Raw genomic sequence first — 19,598 nt, 5'->3', positions numbered from 1 at the left:
ATAAGCCAGAGTGTCAAAGCCCAGCTCACCTGAGTTCTTGTTCAGTTCTGATGGAGGTTGAAGACAATCCGACCCCACCCTGAAACTGCTTGTTCCAGCACACTAGTTTTTAAAACAGTGCACTAAGAACAGAAGCTCAAGGGAAGGGGGGAAGTGGATAAAATAAAAAATAAAAAGACAACACCGTTCTTGCGTTTCCACTGTTGAAGTGCTGCACAAATCTGCGGCCCTTTCTGACTTCTGTAGAAACTGGTGCCTAATGAAACATAAACAAAGAACAGATAAGTGCAACCTATTCCTAAATGGGTTCCTGACTATCCCTTTATTTATTAGAAATTCTCTTCTAAAAGTACCTCTTGGATCCTGGTCTCTAGTTTCCAGGTTTGGAATGTGTTACTGCTCTGGGATGTGTTTTCTATTACTGTAAAGCTTCTAAAACATTAAACAAATACCGTTATCAGAATTACCAATATCAAACATTCATCATAATATAACTAAAGCCTAAATTCCCAATAGTAGACTCACTTTTCCCATATTTCCAGAATCTTTTATAAAACAAATACTGTACTTTTACATCAAAATACAGCATGTAATTTGTGCAAGTCCTTGATTTACTGTTTGCCTTGCTGTCAATGGTTTTCACTGTTCGATTCCCAAAAGTTCCATAAAAAAAAACAATGTCCGCTTCACAAAGTTCCGCAAAATACTCCTGCAACAAAGAGCCTGAATCACAATGCTCGTGGAAGGCACTTCGCCTCAAACTGTCTATACACGAATCCAGAAATTGCCGTCAAAGCTTCCTCAGGTAATAAAAAGTTTTGCACTTACTTGTTGCTGGCAAGAGATACTGATCAGTCTAACCTTGTCTTCTTTCTCTTTTGCAGGTTACTCGTAGGAGAGAGGCTGAGGCAAGGAGGAACCGGAAACCGGAAGAAGGAAGAGCCAGCAGCTGCGCCCATTGAAGTCAAAGAAAGTCTGTAAAGAGCAGGAGTGCCAGCGCCGAGGGATCTGTTCTCAGGTAAGCTGGAGGTAGACGAGCACAAGCACTGGGTGAGGCTCGGGGGATGCCTTTTATAGACAGGGCTGGGTGTGGCTCAAACAGCTGGGTGTGGTTTGAAGGGCTGGGTGTGGACCTCACATGCTGCACATGTTCTTGGAAGGTGTGCAGAGCTGGGTGTGGTTTGAAGAGCTGGGTGTGGTCCTCACATGCTGCACATGGTCTTGAAAGGTGTGCAGAGTTTCAGTTATTATGCAAATGAGTTGGATTAACACATGGCCTAGGGAGGAGTGTTTTAAAGAAGCCTTGGTAAAAGCAAGGCCCAATGTGTAAACAAAACAGCACATTAAACAACATACACAGAAGCCTAGGGGGGGGAAGGTGAAATAACAAGAAAGGCTTTTAATAGTAAGTTTAAAAGGGAGCTATTACAGAACCCACTAGTGCAGTGAGAGGGGACATGCTCTTTGCTGTGTACAAACCCTAACAGTTGCCCCCCTCAAAGGCCCTCCTACAGGACGGGGTTTTCCTGGATTTTTTAAATAAAACTGTCTAATCAGCTGTGGGGCATGTACATATGATGCTGGTTCCCATGAATTCTCAGATTCATCATATCCTTTCCATTCTACTAAATAAAACAGACGTCCACTAATTCTTTTTGAGTCTTTTATGCTTTTCACTTCATATTCCAGATTTCCCTTAATTGGTATGGGTGGAGGTGGTGGTTCAGGTCGGGTTTTTGAGTTGTACGGCTTAAGCAAGGACACATGGAATGTAGTATGTACTGGATATTCTTTTGGTAAATCTAATTTTACTGTTACCGGGTTTACTATGGCAGTTATACTAAAGGGTCCAATGAAACGTGGTTGCAGCTTTCGAGATCCCTCTATGTTTAGGTTTTTTGTGGAGAGCCATACCTTGTCACCAATTTTATACATTGGGGCCTCAGACCTGTGTTTGTCTGCTTGTCTTTTCATGCTTTCCTTGTACTTTAATAAATGTTTCCTGGCTTTGTCTTGTATGTCACCTAACCTCGTTAGTCTATCCGTTACTGTAGGCAACAGGGAATCTTCTAACAAAATGGGTATAGCTCTTGGATGATACCCCTGCAAGAAATAGAATGGTGAGCAAAGTAGAGCTGAATGCTCAGTATTATTATAAACAAACTCTGCTACAGGAAGAGCTTCCAACCATTCACTAGAATAATCAGCCAATAAACAACGTAGCGTTTGAAGTAAGGTTTGGTTCAGTCGTTCAGTCTGTCCATCTGTCTCTGGGTGGAAAGCAGTGGATAAGGCCACATCTATTTTCAGTTTTTCACATAATTTTTTCCAAAATCTGGAGTTGAACTGGCTCCCTCGGTCTGACACCACTTTGCTTGGCAAACCATGTAAACGCACAATTTCCCTTATAAAAATATCGGCAAATTCTGCCGCCGAGGGTAATTTCCGTAATGGTACAAAATGTGCCATTTTAGATAAAAAATCCACTATAACCAACACTGTTGTGAAGGATTTTACAGGTGGTAAACCTACAATAAAGTCTACGCTCACAGTGTGCCAAGGTTGTTTGGGTGTTGGCATTGGTATTAACAAGCCGTCAGGAGCCTTATGAGAAGATTTATGTCTTGCACAAATTGGACAGGTAGTGACAAATTGCTTAATGTCCTTTCTTATAGTGTCCCACCAAAAGTGTTTTTGCACATTTTCCAGGGTTTTTACCCAACCAGGATGACCTGCCAACGGTGAGGCGTGATGCCAAATTATCACCTGTGTTTGTAATTCAGAGGTGGGCACTAACAGCATGTTGTCGTGATACAATAAACCTCGTTGTATTGTGTTATGGGAATCCTTTAACCAATCCTGAGGTGCTATTTGCATGTGTGCATTATATAGATCTGTGATGAAATCCTTCTGTTGTACTGGTGCCAACAACTTTTGGGGAGGAATAATGGGTTCTCCTATTTTATCTTGTTTCATGTCTGAGGTATGTCCGTATCTAGATAACACATCAGATTGAATTTGTTGTGCACCTGGTCTATAGGTTATAACAAAGTCAAATGTGCTAAAAAAAGTTAACCAGCGCATCTGACGTGGTGTTAGTGCTTTAAGTGATCCAGAAAACTGTAGGTTCTTATGGTCAGAAAAGATTGTAACTGGGTACTTGGCTCCCATTAAATGGTGCCTCCATTCTGAAAAGGCTACTTTGATAGCTAGTAGTTCCCTTTCAGCCACAGTGTAATTTTGTTCAGCTGGCAATAACTTTTTGGAATAGAAGGCTATAGGATGTAACTGGCCATCTACTGCATCTCGTTGAGAGAGAACTCCTCCTAAAGCTACTTGTGAAGCATCCGCTTCAACAAAAAAGGGCAAGTCAGGATCAGGATGTTTCAGAATTGGGGCTGAAGTGAACTTTTGTTTTAGGAGTTGAAAGGCGTGTGCCGCCTCATCAGTCAAAAGAAATCGTTGCCCTTTCCGCAACAAGGTAGTTATTGGGGACGCAATGTCTGCAAAATGTGCAATAAACCTCCTATAAAAATTGGCGAAACCCAGAAATTTCTGAATATCTTTTACAGAGGATGGTTCTGGCCAATCAGCAATAGCACTGATTTTCTTTACATCCATAGTTATTCCTTGAGGTGACAGGCAGTATCCTAAAAAGTCCACCTTGCTGACATTAAAAGTACACTTTTCTAACTTAGCAAAAAGATGATTTTCTTTTAACTTTGATAATACTGCACGAACATGTTGGGTATGTTCTTCTGAGTTCTTAGAGTAAATGAGGATGTCGTCTATGTATACTATGACACAAACGTCCAGGAATTCGTGTAGGACCTCATTTATAAAGAACTGAAAGGCCGCAGGGGCATTACATAACCCAAAGGGCATTACTGTGTACTCAAATAAACCAAACTTTGTCTTGAAAGCTGTCTTCCACTCATCCCCCTCTTTTACTCGGACCAGGTGGTAAGCTCCCCGCAGATCTAGTTTAGTGTATACAGTAGAATGTCTTAATTGATCCAACAACACAGGTATTAGAGGAAGAGGATATTTATTCTTTATTGTAGCCTTATTTAGTCCTCTATAATCGATACACGCGCGCAGGGATTTATCCGGCTTCGGGATAAAAAAGAGTGGAGATGACACCGGAGATGTGGAATGACGGATGAACCCAGACTGTAGCAGGTCATCTAGGTAGGTTCTTAAGTATTTGGTTTCTTCGTCAGTCAAAGCATATACTCTGTTATTAGGTAAAGGGGCCCCTGGGATAAGATCTATACGGCAGTCATAAGACCGATGTGGGGGCAGCACACTAGCCTTTACTGGATCAAAGACGTCTTTAAAGTCAGAATATTCAGGAGGGAGACTTGGTTCATCTTGTGTAACACTAGCACAGTGTAATACTGTGCTCTGTTCTGTACCTGCTTCTTGATAGCAATTGGTTCTACAGAAAGAGGAATCCAAAGTAACAGTTCTATTCACCCAATCAATTTTTGGGTTATGAGTTGTTAACCAGGGTACCCCGAGAATCAAACCAAAATTAGGAGTATCTATTAGATCAAAGCTAATCACCTCTGTGTGCCCGTTCTGACAGACCATAACAAGTGGACTTGTTTGTTTTGTGATTAATCCAGAGGTCAATTCTGACCCATCCACTGCACATACTGCTTCTGGACAAGGCTTTAGGCACATAGGAAGTCCTAAGATTTCAGCTAACTTATTATCCACAAAATTTCCTGTTGCGCCTGAGTCCAGTAGGACAGGGAGAGAATGCCTCACTTGGGTAGTAACAATTAAAACGACCTGAATTATGAAATGTCTAGGTATGTGCGGTACCCTGAAGGGTGCAGCATTAGAGGTTTGATTAAGATGTTTTCTCGAACAAGTAACCTCTCCCCTTGTCGAGCTTAATCGTTTCCCGATTCAGTTGAGGAGGTGGAGGAAACAGCACCCTTTCGTGGAGTTTTAGACTTTACTGGACATTCTCTGGCAAAGTGACCTGCCCTGCCACAATATAAACATAATTGAAATTTTCTCCTTCTTTCTTTTTCCTCTGATGTGAGTGGACCTCTGAGTGTCCCTATTTGCATAGGCTCTGGTTCAGGGAGTTTATTATCTGTGTCTTTCTTCTCGTGTCTAATAAAAGTTAACCGTGATTCCAGTTTGTATTTATCTCTCTTTCTTTCTCCTAGTCTATGTTCTAATTTCACAACTAAATCTACAAAGTCCGAATAGTCTTTTGGCAAATCAACGATATGAGCCAGCGCGTCTTTTAACTCGTCTCTCAAACCTTTATAAAAAAGGGAGACACGCTTTTCTTCTGGCCACTGTGTCTCGGTGAGTAAACGATTAAAACTAGTGAGATAGGTCAATAAATCCTTGTTACCTTGTTTAAGATTTAAAAGCTCATTATCACTTGCCTGCATGAAAGTGTGTTTTGCAAAAAGGCTGGTCATGGTACGTTTAAATTGATTCCAAATATGGAGGATGGGATCATCTCTATCCACGAAAGGAATTGACCAATTGGCTGCTGTGCCACCCAAATAAGACAAGACGAATGCCACTTTCGTATCATCAGTAGGGAACTGTTGTGGCTTACAAATGAAGTGTAATTGACATTGATTGATAAAAACATGGAATTTGTTACTATCTCCATGAAAACGTTCAGGTGCTGCTAAGGGCACAACATTAGGAACATTAACAGTAACCTCAACTGGGGAAGGCAAAGTTGTATGTTTTGATGGCGCCCCTGTCTCTGAGGAGGTTTTAAACAAAGGCGTAGAAGCTGTGTTCCACTGAGATCCCCTAAATTTATACCTGCTTAAATCCTGTTTTAAAGAGGTATTCTCCATCTTTAATCTCTCTATTTCCTCTTGCATATGTTGCAAGATGCCAGACACTGATTCATTATGAGCCAAGTCCTCATTTAGGGCCAGCGCCATATCCGTGACGTCAATGCCCTCTATTTCTTCCCCGGTATTCATCATCCACCAGAACTGAAATTTTTTAAGGCTTGTGCTTCTGTCAAAGCCCAGCTCACCTGAGTTCTTGTTCAGTTCTGATGGAGGTTGAAGACAATCCGACCCCACCCTGAAACTGCTTGTTCCAGCACACTAGTTTTTAAAACAGTGCACTAAGAACAGAAGCTCAAGGGAAGGGGGGAAGTGGATAAAATAAAAAATAAAAAGACAACACCGTTCTTGCGTTTCCACTGTTGAAGTGCTGCACAAATCTGCGGCCCTTTCTGACTTCTGTAGAAACTGGTGCCTAATGAAACATAAACAAAGAACAGATAAGTGCAACCTATTCCTAAATGGGTTCCTGACTATCCCTTTATTTATTAGAAATTCTCTTCTAAAAGTACCTCTTGGATCCTGGTCTCTAGTTTCCAGGTTTGGAATGTGTTACTGCTCTGGGATGTGTTTTCTATTACTGTAAAGCTTCTAAAACATTAAACAAATACCGTTATCAGAATTACCAATATCAAACATTCATCATAATATAACTAAAGCCTAAATTCCCAATAGTAGACTCACTTTTCCCATATTTCCAGAATCTTTTATAAAACAAATACTGTACTTTTACATCAAAATACAGCATGTAATTTGTGCAAGTCCTTGATTTACTGTTTGCCTTGCTGTCAATGGTTTTCACTGTTCGATTCCCAAAAGTTCCATAAAAAAAAACAATGTCCGCTTCACAAAGTTCCGCAAAATACTCCTGCAACAAAGAGCCTGAATCACAATGCTCGTGGAAGGCACTTCGCCTCAAACTGTCTATACACGAATCCAGAAATTGCCGTCAAAGCTTCCTCAGGTAATAAAAAGTTTTGCACTTACTTGTTGCTGGCAAGAGATACTGATCAGTCTAACCTTGTCTTCTTTCTCTTTTGCAGGTTACTCGTAGGAGAGAGGCTGAGGCAAGGAGGAACCGGAAACCGGAAGAAGGAAGAGCCAGCAGCTGCGCCCATTGAAGTCAAAGAAAGTCTGTAAAGAGCAGGAGTGCCAGCGCCGAGGGATCTGTTCTCAGGTAAGCTGGAGGTAGACGAGCACAAGCACTGGGTGAGGCTCGGGGGATGCCTTTTATAGACAGGGCTGGGTGTGGCTCAAACAGCTGGGTGTGGTTTGAAGGGCTGGGTGTGGTCCTCACATGCTGCACATGTTCTTGGAAGGTGTGCAGAGCTGGGTGTGGTTTGAAGAGCTGGGTGTGGTCCTCACATGCTGCACATGGTCTTGAAAGGTGTGCAGAGTTTCAGTTATTATGCAAATGAGTTGGATTAACACATGGCCTAGGGAGGAGTGTTTTAAAGAAGCCTTGGTAAAAGCAAGGCCCAATGTGTAAACAAAACAGCACATTAAACAACATACACAGAAGCCTAGGGGGGGGAAGGTGAAATAACAAGAAAGGCTTTTAATAGTAAGTTTAAAAGGGAGCTATTACAGAACCCACTAGTGCAGTGAGAGGGGACATGCTCTTTGCTGTGTACAAACCCTAACACAGAGACACTTGCCAAGACCCCCGCTAGGAAATGAGACTCTCCTGATTGTCACCCTTGTGTCCCACTCATTCACCCTGTCCACCTTGAACTGCCATTGCTCCCCTTCCTATGGCCCCTTGGACACTGCACCTGTGCTACAAACAGACTGGAACAATACCCTGTACTTTCCTCCATCATCACCCCATCCCATTGCATTTGCCCCTCTATATATTAGCACTTAAATAAAAACCCTTTGGAAAAAAACATTTGGAGTATGTCATGTATGTCAAATATATATTCATTGAAATGGGTACAAACATTGCAAATGAACTGTACATAGACTGAGCATAGATTAATGACCTGTAGCTGGCTGTAGGGATCACACCAGGAGTATATGTCAGGTCACCAACATCTGAAAAATGAATTGCCAGAGGGAACAGTAAGTGGGCATAGAAGTGGGAAATATTAGCATGCCATTGCCACACAGATAACAACCAAAGTCATTGAAATGTAAAGTAACACTGTCCTACCTGTATGTCATTGGAAGTATTGTCGGATCACTAATGTTCTGTTGTCCTCATCCTAATCCTCTGCCTCCTCATCCTCACTGTCCACCGGGTCCACTGCTGGCACACGGGCATCTCCAGCCTCCTCCTCCTGCAGGAATGGGACATGGCGTCTGAGGGCCAGGTTATGCAACATGCAGCATGCCACCACTGTCTGGCAGACCTTCTTGGGTAAGTAGCACAGGGAACCACCTGTTAGATGGAGGCACCGGAACCTGGCCTTCTTGAGGCCAAAGGTCCATTCAATGATCCTTCCGGTTTGCCCATGGGCCTCATTATAATGTCCATCTGCCCTTCTCCTGGCATTCCTCACTTGGGGTCAGCAGCCATGGTAGGTTTGGGTAACCAGAGTCACCTGCAAATACTGAGGGACAACATTTAGTAACACAGTATCCTATATGGCCCACACCATACCCATACTCCAACATCTACTGGGTGGGAACCAGGGCTCACCTATTAGTCACACCCTGTGCGTCTGTAGTTGGGCCATCACATTTGGGATGCTGCTATTCCTCAGGCCAAAGGCATCATGCACCGACCCAGGATACTTAGCATTGACGTGGGAGATGTACTGGTCCGCCAAGCATACCATCTGCACATTCATGGAGTGGAAACTCTTACGGTTCCTGAACACCTGTTCATTCTGCCGGGGAGGACAAATGCAATATGTGTTCCATCAATTGCCCCAAATATGTTGGGATTATGTCCCATTGCATAAAACTCGGCCTTCACTGTGGCCAAATCCTCAACCTAAGGAAAAAGAATGTAGCTGCACATGTGTTTTATCAGGGCAGTCAACCCTCTTGTCAGCACATTTGAGAACATTGGCTGTGACATTCCTGCTGCCAAGCCCACTGTCATTTGGAAAGAACCAGTTGCCAGGAAATGGAGTACTGATAGCACTTGCACAAGAAGGGGGGTCCCAGTGGGGTGACGGATAGCAGATATCAGGTCAGGTTCCAACTGGGCACACAGCTCTGTGATTGTGGCCCTGTCAAGTCTATAGGTGAGGATAATGTGCCTGTCGTCCAGTGTTGCCAAGTCCACCAGTGGCCTATACACATGTCTCTGTTAGAAATGGGGTCTTTGGTTGGCAGTCAGGTTACCCCCTGTCCAAGCAAGGACCCTCACTGTAGTCAGGGTAAAGGAGAATCACCCACAGCTAACCCCTGCTCTCCCCCTTGGTACCTTGGCACAAGCAGGCAGGCTTAACTTCAGAGTGCTAGGTGTAAAGTATTTGTACCAACACACACAGTAACTTAATGAAAACCCTACAAAATGACACAACACAGGTTTAGAAAAATAGAAAATATTTATCTAAACAAAACAAGACCAAAACGACAAAAATCCACCATACACAAATCAAGTTATTAATTAAAAAGCAAAAAGAATCTTAAATCCTTTGGTAAACAGATAAAACACTGTTAGTGTTGAAAAGTACCTGGGTTGCATTAAAATAACATGCACAGGCGAGTGTGCATCGAAAAAGGTCAGCAGTGCGTCGCTTTCTCACCGGCAAGCAAGCTTGTGCGTCGTTTCTCTTCCGGTCGGACTGGCGTGCATCGTATTTCCTCCCCGCAGGGGAGTGATGCGTTGATCCAGGCAGCACTCGGGTCCAGGCAATCGTTGCGTCGTTTTTCTCCACCCAGCAAGGTTTGCATCCAAAATCCTGCTGCATGGTGATAGCAAAACCATGCTGCGTGGGTTGCGACGATACCAGCCTCCATTAGCGATGCGGCGCGTCATTTCTTCAGACGCGTGCATTGATCTCCCAGCTGCCGCGCTGCATCAATTTCAGCCACGGAGCTGGCGGCGCGTCATTTCTTCAGCCGGAGGTTGCGTCGGAAATTTCCCCGCACAGCAGTCTGTGCGGCGATTTTCAGGCTTGGTCTGCCAGCTTCACCTTTCAAGGCCCCAGGAACTGGATAGGGCACCACTTGGCAGGGCAGGAGTCTCAGCAGAGAGTCCAGGTGCTGGCAGGGGAAGTCTTTGATGGCCCTGAGACTTCAACAACAGGAGGCAAGCTCAGGACAAGCCCTTGGAGAGTTCTTCACAAGCAGGAAGGCACACAAAGTCCAGTCTTTGTCCTCTTGCACAGGCAGAAGCAGCAACTGCAGGGTAGCTCCACAGAGAACAGTCACAGGCAGGGCAGCTCTTCAGCTCTTCACAATGCAGAGGTTCCTCTAGGTTTCCAGAAGTGATCTAAAGTCTGTGGTTTTGGGTGCCCTTCTTATACCCATTTTGCCCTTTGAAGTAGGCTTACTTCAAAGAAAAGTCTCTCTTCTTTGTTTAATCATGCCTTGCCCAGGCCAGGCCCCAGACACACACACCAAGGGGTTGGAACATGCATTGTGTGAAGGCAGGCACAGCCCTTTCAGGTGTGAGTGACCACTCCTCCCCTCCTCCTAGCACAGATGGCTCATCAGGATATGCAGGATACACCCCAGCTCCCTTTGTGGCACTGTCTAGAGAGAGGTGCAAACAGCCCAACTGTCAAACTGACCCAGACAGGGAATCCACAAACAGGCAGAGTCACAGAATGGTTTAAGCAAGAACATTTTCACTTTCTAAAAGTGGCATTTTCAAACACACAATCTCAAAATCAACTTTACTAAAAGATGTATTTTTAAATTGTGAGCTCAGAGACCCCAAACTCCCCCTGTCTATCCGCTCCCAAAGGGAATCTACACTTTAATCATATTTAAAAAAGGCAGCCCCATGTTAACCTATGAGAGGGATAGGCCTTGCAAAGGTGAAACCGAATTTAGCAGTATTTCACTGTTAGGACATATAAAACACATTAATATATGTCCTACCTTAAACATACACTGCACCCTGCCCATGGGGCTACCTAGGACCTACCTTAGGGGTGCCCTACATGTAACAAAATGGAAGGTTTAGGCCTGGCAAGTGGGTACATTTGCCAAGTCGAATTGGCAGTTTAAAACTGCACCCACAGACACTGCAGTGGCAGGTCTGAGACATGATTACGGGGCTCCTAATGTGGGTGGCACAACCAGTGCTGCAGGCCCACTAGTAGCATTTGATTTACAGGCCCTGGGCACCTCTAGTGCACTGTACTAGGGACTTACCAGTAAGTCAAATATGCCAATCATGGATGAACCAATTACATACACATTTTGTATAGGAGCACTTGCACTTTAGCACTGGATAGCAGTGGTCAAGGGCCCAGAGTAACAAAAACAGCAAAAACAGAGTCCAACACACATCAACAACCTGGAAAACAGACCACGCCAAGGATGCCAAGGGGAGACCACGCCAAGGATGCCAAGTCTAACAGTCTCCATCTCCTATTCATCCGCAGTGGTAGGAATCTAAAGGACAAAAGAGTGAGGAGCTGGTCACAAACTGAACAATGGAGTTACAACAGTAGTTTGCATCCTGTAAACATATAATGGGTCAGTGTGATTTGTCCAGTATGTGCTAATATCTCTTCTGACGCAGCATTATTCAAGGGCCAGCCCCCCCCTGAAATGGCGACTGCCTGTCCTGTGTGGAGGGACAGGTGGAAGTGAGGTAATTCCGCTGACGTGCGCCGTTGCGGGAGGCGGTCGGGAACCACCATGCAACTCCTCATTGGTTAACATTGGGCCCTATGGGGTACAGTGGCCAATGGTGATCTATGTTGGCAGTGACGGCATGCACCGCAGCGGACATAACTGCCCTTTTCTATCATATTCCTCACTTGCTACCTGACCTTCCATAGGAGTAGACCTACACTGAATGTGCTTCTGTGACCTGTGCATGGAACCTACCATGGCCAATGTGACTGGGAAAAGGGCCCTAGCCTTTACGTTGGAGGAGTTGGAGAGACTGGTGGATGGGGTCCTACCCCAGTACAGACTGCTGTATGGGCCTCCAGACCAACAGGTGAGCACACTGTGTGCACTATGCATGTGGCATGAATGCATGGGGTTGTGTGTATAGGAAGGCCTTGTGTAAGGGAGGTGTGTGGATGTTCCCTTGGCAGCATACAGGTTGTGTGCTGGGCCATGTGTGTGTGGCAATGGTGATGGAAACAGGTATGGTGGGCCATATGTGTAACAGGCAGGACTCTTTATCTAATATTTTTCTGTGTGTATTGCTTTTGCGGGTTAGGGCCCATCAAAAGAAGGGTATATGGTGTGCCATCGCCAAGGAGGTGCGGACCCTGGGGGTCTATGGCAGGCAGAGCACCCACTGTTGCAAACGGTGGGAGGACCTGAGATTCTGGGTATGGAAGGCGGTGGAGGCCCAGCTGGGGATGGGCTCCCAATGATGAAGGGGTGGGGGTTGAACTCTGACCCCCCGGATGGCCGGCATACTGGCAATGGCCTATCCAGAGCTGGATGGGCACTTGAGGGCATCACAGCAGCCACAAGGGGGTGAGTACAGTGCCCACCATTACAGCTTACGCATAGTAGGGTGGTATCCAGGTGGTGGAAGTGTGTCAGTGGGTGCCCCTGGGCCAGGCCTGACATTGCCCCTGGTGGGTAGGGTTCTGAAGGGATAATACTGATAATACTGCTTCCTAGCTCGTAGGCATCCACTACTGGTCAGGACTACCTGGGTCCCAGGTGTGCCTTGGTGGCTAGCAATTTCTCTGGTAGTGCAATGCATAGTGCATAGTGCTGTTCCCTGTGTGTGAGTGTGCTATGTATGCCAATGGTGGTGTTGGTTCAACCATTGACCCAGTGTCTCTCCTCCCCTTTCTTGTTTTGTCATCCTGTCCTTATGTGCAATAGCATCATCTGGGGGAGGAGCAGAGGCACCGGCGACAGAGGGAGCTGCATCCCACAGGACCCAGGAGGCAGAGTCCACCGACGGTAAGGGCACCAGTGGGACGGAGGGCGAGGGGAGCACCACGGTGGAGACTGGAGGGAACACTTCAGACACAGATACCTCCTCCGATGGAAGCTCCCTGGTGGTGGCAGACACTTCTGTGACCACACCAGCTAAAGGTACAGCCGCCACCCCCATACAAGCACCGTCCTCCCAGCAGCCCCTCATCGAGTTGCCTGCGCCCGCTCACCCATGAGGGTGGGCATCTCCTTCGCCCCAGGCACCTCAGGCCCTGCCCCCGGGGAGTCCTGCCGCCCTCAGTGAGGAGACTATTGACCTCCTGAGATCCATCTCTGTAGGGGAGTCAACCATTGTGAATGCCATCCAGGGGCTTGCAGCCCAGATGCAACAATTTAATGCATTCCTGGAGGGCATTCACACTGGATTGGCGGCCCAACAGAGATTGATCCAGGCTCTGGCCTCCTCTCTGATGGCAGCCATTGTCCTTGTTTCTATCGTCCCTCCTCCAACTTCATCCCATAGGCACTCACACAAACACCATCCAGTTGTAGACACAACCACATCCACTATTTCCACTGTCTGCCCTTCCACCCCCTCCACCACCTCCTCCCCAACCACGTCCGCACTCACACCTGCAAGCACTACATCATCATCCACCAAGCAGAACACACACCTCACTGGCAGACACCTCCAAAACATCCATGCACATGTCCCCTGTGTCCTCTCCCACTGTGTCTGTCCCCCCTCTCAAATTACACAAACGCAAGCACTCAGACACCTAACAGCCATCCACCTCACAACAGCATACAGCCCATGCACCTGCAACCAAATCCAGCAGACAGACACCTCCAACAACCACTCGCTCATCCTCCACGCCCATTACTCCTCCCTCCTTCCGACCCAGCGTCCCTAAAAAACTGTTCCTATCCACCATTGACCTCGTCCCTACCCCTCCCCTGTGCTGCACATATGGCCAGGGTATCAAGAACCCAGCCAAGCACCTCAGCCACACAGTCCACGGGCTCAGTCCTAACTGCACCCACTCGTGGTGGAAAGGGATCCAGGCCACATGTACTGAAGGGGAAGGTGCCTGCACCAGCCAGCCTAAAGGGGAAGGAACCTGCCCCAGCAGGCAAGAAGGGCAAGGAGGCTGCACCTGCCACTCGAAAGGCCAAGGAGCCTGCATCTGCCATGTGAAAGGCTAAGGAGCCTGCACCAGCAGGCAGGAAGGCCAAGGAGCCTGGGCTAGCAGCTGTGATGGAGCCCCCACCACCAACCATGGTTGTGCATCCGTCCAAGGGTGCAGGGGGTGTGTAGGAGCCTCCCTCCACCAGAGGCAACTTCACTGTGCATCCATCCGAGGGTGCAGGAGATGTGCAGGAGCCTACCCCCACAAGCAGCACCACCACTGTGCATCCGTCCGAGGGTGCAGGGGATGTGCAGGAGCCTCCCCCCACCAGCAGCTTCACCACAGTGCAGCCGTCACCGCTGGCAGATGCAATGTAATCGTGCCTGCATGTGCTGCTGTGTGGGCTGCCCCCTCCAGAACCAGTGGGCAAGACACCCACTTGAGAGACTGTGGCCTTGCACTCCCCAGGATCAAGCACAGGGCAGGTTGCCCTCTCCAGAACCAGTGGTCTTGTTTAATCTCCCGGCTGAGGTGCCCCCGTCCCCTGAGGTGCCTGCCTATTTGCCAACTGATGCCCCTGCAGTGTTCTCTCCGTGTTGAAGCAGGCGACAAGTGGGGCCTTGGACTTTAGCCTGTGGCTATTTGACCCATGCAAATTGAGGACTGGGCTCTGTCACCTTTTCTGTAAATTTGTATATATCTGTTATATTGCCTAACTTACTATTTCTACTCTGTTGATCTTATTACAAACACAAATCGTTTTGTCCTTGCATTTTGTCGATGGTTTAGGGGGTAACTTGTTTTCTTGTGCCTTTGGTTTTGTGTATGGGGTGTGTGTATGGGGTGTGTGTGTGTTGCGTGTGTGTGTCATTCTCATTTCCCCCTCCTCCTTTGAGTGCTAGGCGGTTGTACTCACCGTCATCGTCTTTGCCAGTGTTGGTGTTCGTGGTGGAGCAGAATGTAGAATATCATCAGAAAAACATGCAGTTCAGGTTCCACAGCGGCATGGTTCTTTCCTGTGTCTCCAATGGAGAGTCCTTTCACTTCTGTGCAATGTTTCCACCAGGGTTTTGATGTCGTTGGTACCGCCCCGGAAAAGGTGGCGGATTCGCTGGTCATAATAATATGGTGGGCAGAACATTGACTTCCGCCTGACGGTAGGCAGCTACTGCCGTGGTGCCTGTTGTTTCCTACCTGGCGGTCGGTGTGGTACATTGGCTGTCTTTCAGAGATCTTTCTGCCATGGTCATAATTTGGCGGTAGTTATAGCCAGCCTGTTGGCGGTATTACCGCCACTTTATCACTGACCGCCAGGGTCATAATGAGGGCCTAAGTCTTTTGGGAAAGCCTTTTGGGAGAGGTGAAAGTCTAAAACACAGTTGTTCTACAAGGGCCTGAGCTGTGCCAGCTTTTGAGGCTATCGGCATCGGTTGCCATATGTATTACGCTATCTCACTGGCCACAATTGGATGTTGTTAGCAGTAGTGTGCCCACTATATTTCCATGTAGGCAAGACCCCCAATTCTTAGCCCATGTTGATTCTTCACATTGAAATTACATTGCAAAATGGGGCGGGAAAAAGAGAGCACATCAGTAAATTCCATTCAAGGTTTGGGAAGGAGCATTCCAGGTTATTGTGTCACAGGGAATTTCAAAAACTCCCAGAGATCTAGAACTTTGTTGGTATTCTCAAAACTCCTCTCTCACCATTTGAGATTACGACTAGTTAATGGAAGGTGTACATAGCTGGATTATTAGTTGCAAAGGCTCTCTTTACTGGGAACCAAGTACTCATTATAGCACTTGACTCTCTCAAGATAGTGAAGCAGAGAAGTCCAGGTTCAGGGGTACATAATGAGAGACAGAGAATGATGAACAGAGAAAGAATGAGAAACCAAATGCAGTCCTATCAAAAATGACTGACCCTGCCCCCATTCTCTCTTTCCAACACTCCCATTCTCTCTCTCTCGCCCACCGCATGCCCATCAGTTTCGTTAATTCGTGGGCTTGCCTTTTAAAATTAACTTGATTTCATTAGTGAAAGGCATACATCATGCCTTTTCCGGTGTTTAGCCCTCGTCGAGCACACCAACCAACTATGTTTTCCGCATGGCTTTTGGACTACTTTTACTTTTCATTTCCTATGCAACCCGATCTCGCTGGGTAGTAATCGAGCGCTATGCATGACATTGGCCCTGTTATATGGATAATTGCATAACTGCCAATAGGTTTGACTGCAAGTGAACTACTGTTTCCTTTTCTGTCTCTCCTTTATGCTTCACGCCCAGGCCATGGCACTTTAAGGGCCAGATGTACCAAAGGATTTTACCCATTCTGTGTCTATGGGAAAAAGCTTTCGTACATATGGCCCCAAATCACCTCGCTTATGTGAAACTGTTTTACTTTTCATTTTCAATTTATGTGGCAAGAAAAGTCTGGTTAGGACTTAACAACGCTAATGGCTCTAAATCGAGCAAATGACCAACAGTGCATTGTTTCTACCAGTGCCATTGGCTCACCAGTGAAAGGAGCAGCAATTGTATTACCATGTGTGTAAGTCAGTTTCCTCTCTCTCCTTCTTAGTCACAAAGCAGTTCTACATACCAATCCTTGTCCTTGTCGGCCATTCGCCTTTATTGAAGTCCAAGACTTTGAGAGCTATTGGCTCAGCCAATTGCTTGTAGATACGCTGCACAGACTCCCTGATGAAGTAAACAGTTAATTGTGAGGAATAATGGAGTTTAATGGGTGGAATGTCTGATATGCACCAGGAAGTTCCTCTCTGAGTTTGTCCTCTAACAGCTCAGGACCATCAAAATAGCTGGGGCCAGATTTACAAAGTCCTTGCGTTACTCATGCATCACCCAAGCTGGTGCAAGGCAACACAAGAGCTTATGTGAGCTTTACTAAGCCATACGAAGCCACCTTGTGTGGTTCTGCCTGGCTTAGTAAATCCAGAGTAACACAAGGTAGCACAACTCGCAGCCTTGTGTTACTGTGTGTTAGGAAGGTGTTCCATGGGTGGTGCATGGGCATTTCTGTGTATCCGCCAATGGATTTCGGTGCATTCCCAGATTTGTAAATGACTTGTAAACCTGACAATGCATCAAAATGGTATGCCTTCCCAACAGAAGTGTAACAAGGAGAAATAGCTTTATTTCTCCTCATTATTTCCTCTCTACGTGTGCTACATTCTGCAGCCCACGTAGAAAGAGCAAAATGACTCCAAGGTTTGTTTTTTGCAAATCCTGCCTGTAACACAGGTACCTTTGCACCATCATGCAAAGGTGCCTGCATTGGCACTAAGCAGTACTCAGTGTCCCAGCATAGGTCAAGGGCAGGAATACATCATATCTCTCCCTGTCACTCTGTGTAGTGCAGCAAGCTGTCTTGCTGCATTGCACGCATTTTTCATAAATCATCCCCCTTATTTGTAGCCATTAATAGTGCTGACAGACTGGAGATGAGATGCTAATGAGGCAAGGATATGCGGAACTGAAGGGACATTTGCTACAATGAGATAGTGATTCTTTTCCATACATCAACCTACTCCAAGCATGCTAGGCTTTCTTTTAAGTCTGATAGCATCCAGAGCCAAGGAAGATTTTAAGAGGCTTGCAGCTGAAGGTTAAAGGCCCATTAGTGATCAAGAATATCAGAAAGTTTGAGTCATCAGATGGAAGTTAGCATGGAGGATCAAATTGTGAACTTTGCTGTGAGGATCCTAGAGGAAAAAGGGGTAAAATGGAAGCAATTTAGGAAAATCTATGGCCATTTTGAGGAGAGATTGGAACCCGTCCCGAGCCATCCATAGTGGAGAAATTAGAACCAACAACACCTTCAAGGAATTTGAACCAGGCGCCATAACAAGTAGCATAAGAATAAATGTCTTTGGCAAGAAAAAAACTGTGAATATGGGGCAATTGTTAACTCAAAGATCTATTAGCAATAGGCCCCAGTGATGATTGGTTGTTTGGAAAACTACTGAATTAAGTCTCCTGCCATTAAGGTACCTGGAGTGCCAACCTGTCACCATGTCTCAGGCCTGCCATTGCAAAGCTTGTGTGTGCAGTTTCACTTCCACTGTGCCTTGGCATTTAAAAGTACTTGCCAAGCCTTAAACTCCCCTTTTTCTACATATAAGTCACCCGTAAGGCAGGCCCCAGGTAATCCATAAGGCAGGGTGCTATGTAGGTAAAAGGCAGGACATGTACATGTGTGTTTTAGCTGTCCTGATAGTGGAAAACCCCTAAATTTGTTTTCCACTACTCTGAGGCCTGCTCCTTTCACAGGCTAGCATTAGGACTGACCTCACATACTGTTTGAGTGGTAGATTCAGATCAGAAAGGTGTAAACAGGTCATATTTAGTATGGCCAGAATGGTAATAGAAAATCCTGTTTATTGGTGAGGTTAGATTTTCTATTACTATTTTAGAAATGCAAATTTTAGAAAGTGAGCATTTCTCCTCATTTTTCTGCACTCAAAAACCATCTGTGTCTTACAACCTGTCTCCAATCACCGTCTGGGCTGGTTGACAGCTTCCTTGTGCATTTCACCCAGACAACCACAAACACAGGACACTCACACCTGCACTCATCTGCATACTGAATAGGTCTTCCTGGGCTGGAAGGGTGGAGGGCCTGACACTTACATTTCAAAGGCTAGTGACCTGCCCTTACACAATGGACTGCCAAACCCCCTACTCGGACCCTGGCAGACAGACCTGTACTGAAAGGGGAACTTGTGCACTTCAAAACCACTCTTTGAAGACTCCCCCACTTCAAAGGCATTTTTGGGTAAATAAACTGGGTCCCTGACTCCACCAACTCAGACACTTCTGGACCTGAACCTGCAACCTGTAAAGAGGAACTGCCTGGCTGCCCAAAGGACTCATCTGGACAGCTTTGCTGAGAAGGAATTCTTCCCTGCTATTGCCATGCTGCCCTGCTGACCTCTGACTTTGCTGAGAAGTGCTCTCCAAGGGTTTGGATTGAGCTTGCCTCCTGTTTTCTGAAGTTTCAGGGCCAAAGAGGCTTCTTCTCTTCAGGAAACGACTTGTGCACCAAAACTCGATACACAGCCTGCAGGAAACAAAGCATAGCCTGGATGCATGTCTGAACAATGAGTGCTTCAACCACCCATGCCTGAACAACGAGGTCGGAACAAAAACCTCGTTGTTACACTAATGCCTTTACCACGAATGCCTTAACAACGATTTTTCATTGTAAAGGCATTCCTGGTAAAGGCATTAGTGATCGGCGTGCATGGTTCCAGCATGCGTCCCCCCTGGTCCCCCATCCCTAAAAATTACCACGACCCCTACAAACCCACAACCACCCCAATCCCCCCAAAATTACCACAACCCCAACCCCCTCCCCTAAAACCTAAAGCACCCCAACCCCCCACCCCTAAAACCTAAACCCTGACCCCCCTCTCCTGCCCCTAAACCTTAATCACCCCAAGCTCCCCACCTCACCCCCAAAAACTAAAAATACCCGACTCCCCACCCCGCCCCTAAAACCTAAAGCACCCCAACCCCCACTCCATCCCTAAAACCTAAACCCTGACCCACCCCTAAACCTTACTCACCCGAGCCCCCCATCCCACCACCAAAAAAAACAGCCC

Source organism: Pleurodeles waltl, chromosome 9, assembly GCF_031143425.1.
Source record: "Pleurodeles waltl isolate 20211129_DDA chromosome 9, aPleWal1.hap1.20221129, whole genome shotgun sequence".
Taxonomy (NCBI): Eukaryota; Metazoa; Chordata; class Amphibia; order Caudata; family Salamandridae; genus Pleurodeles; species Pleurodeles waltl.
This window is presented reverse-complemented; position numbering follows the sequence as displayed.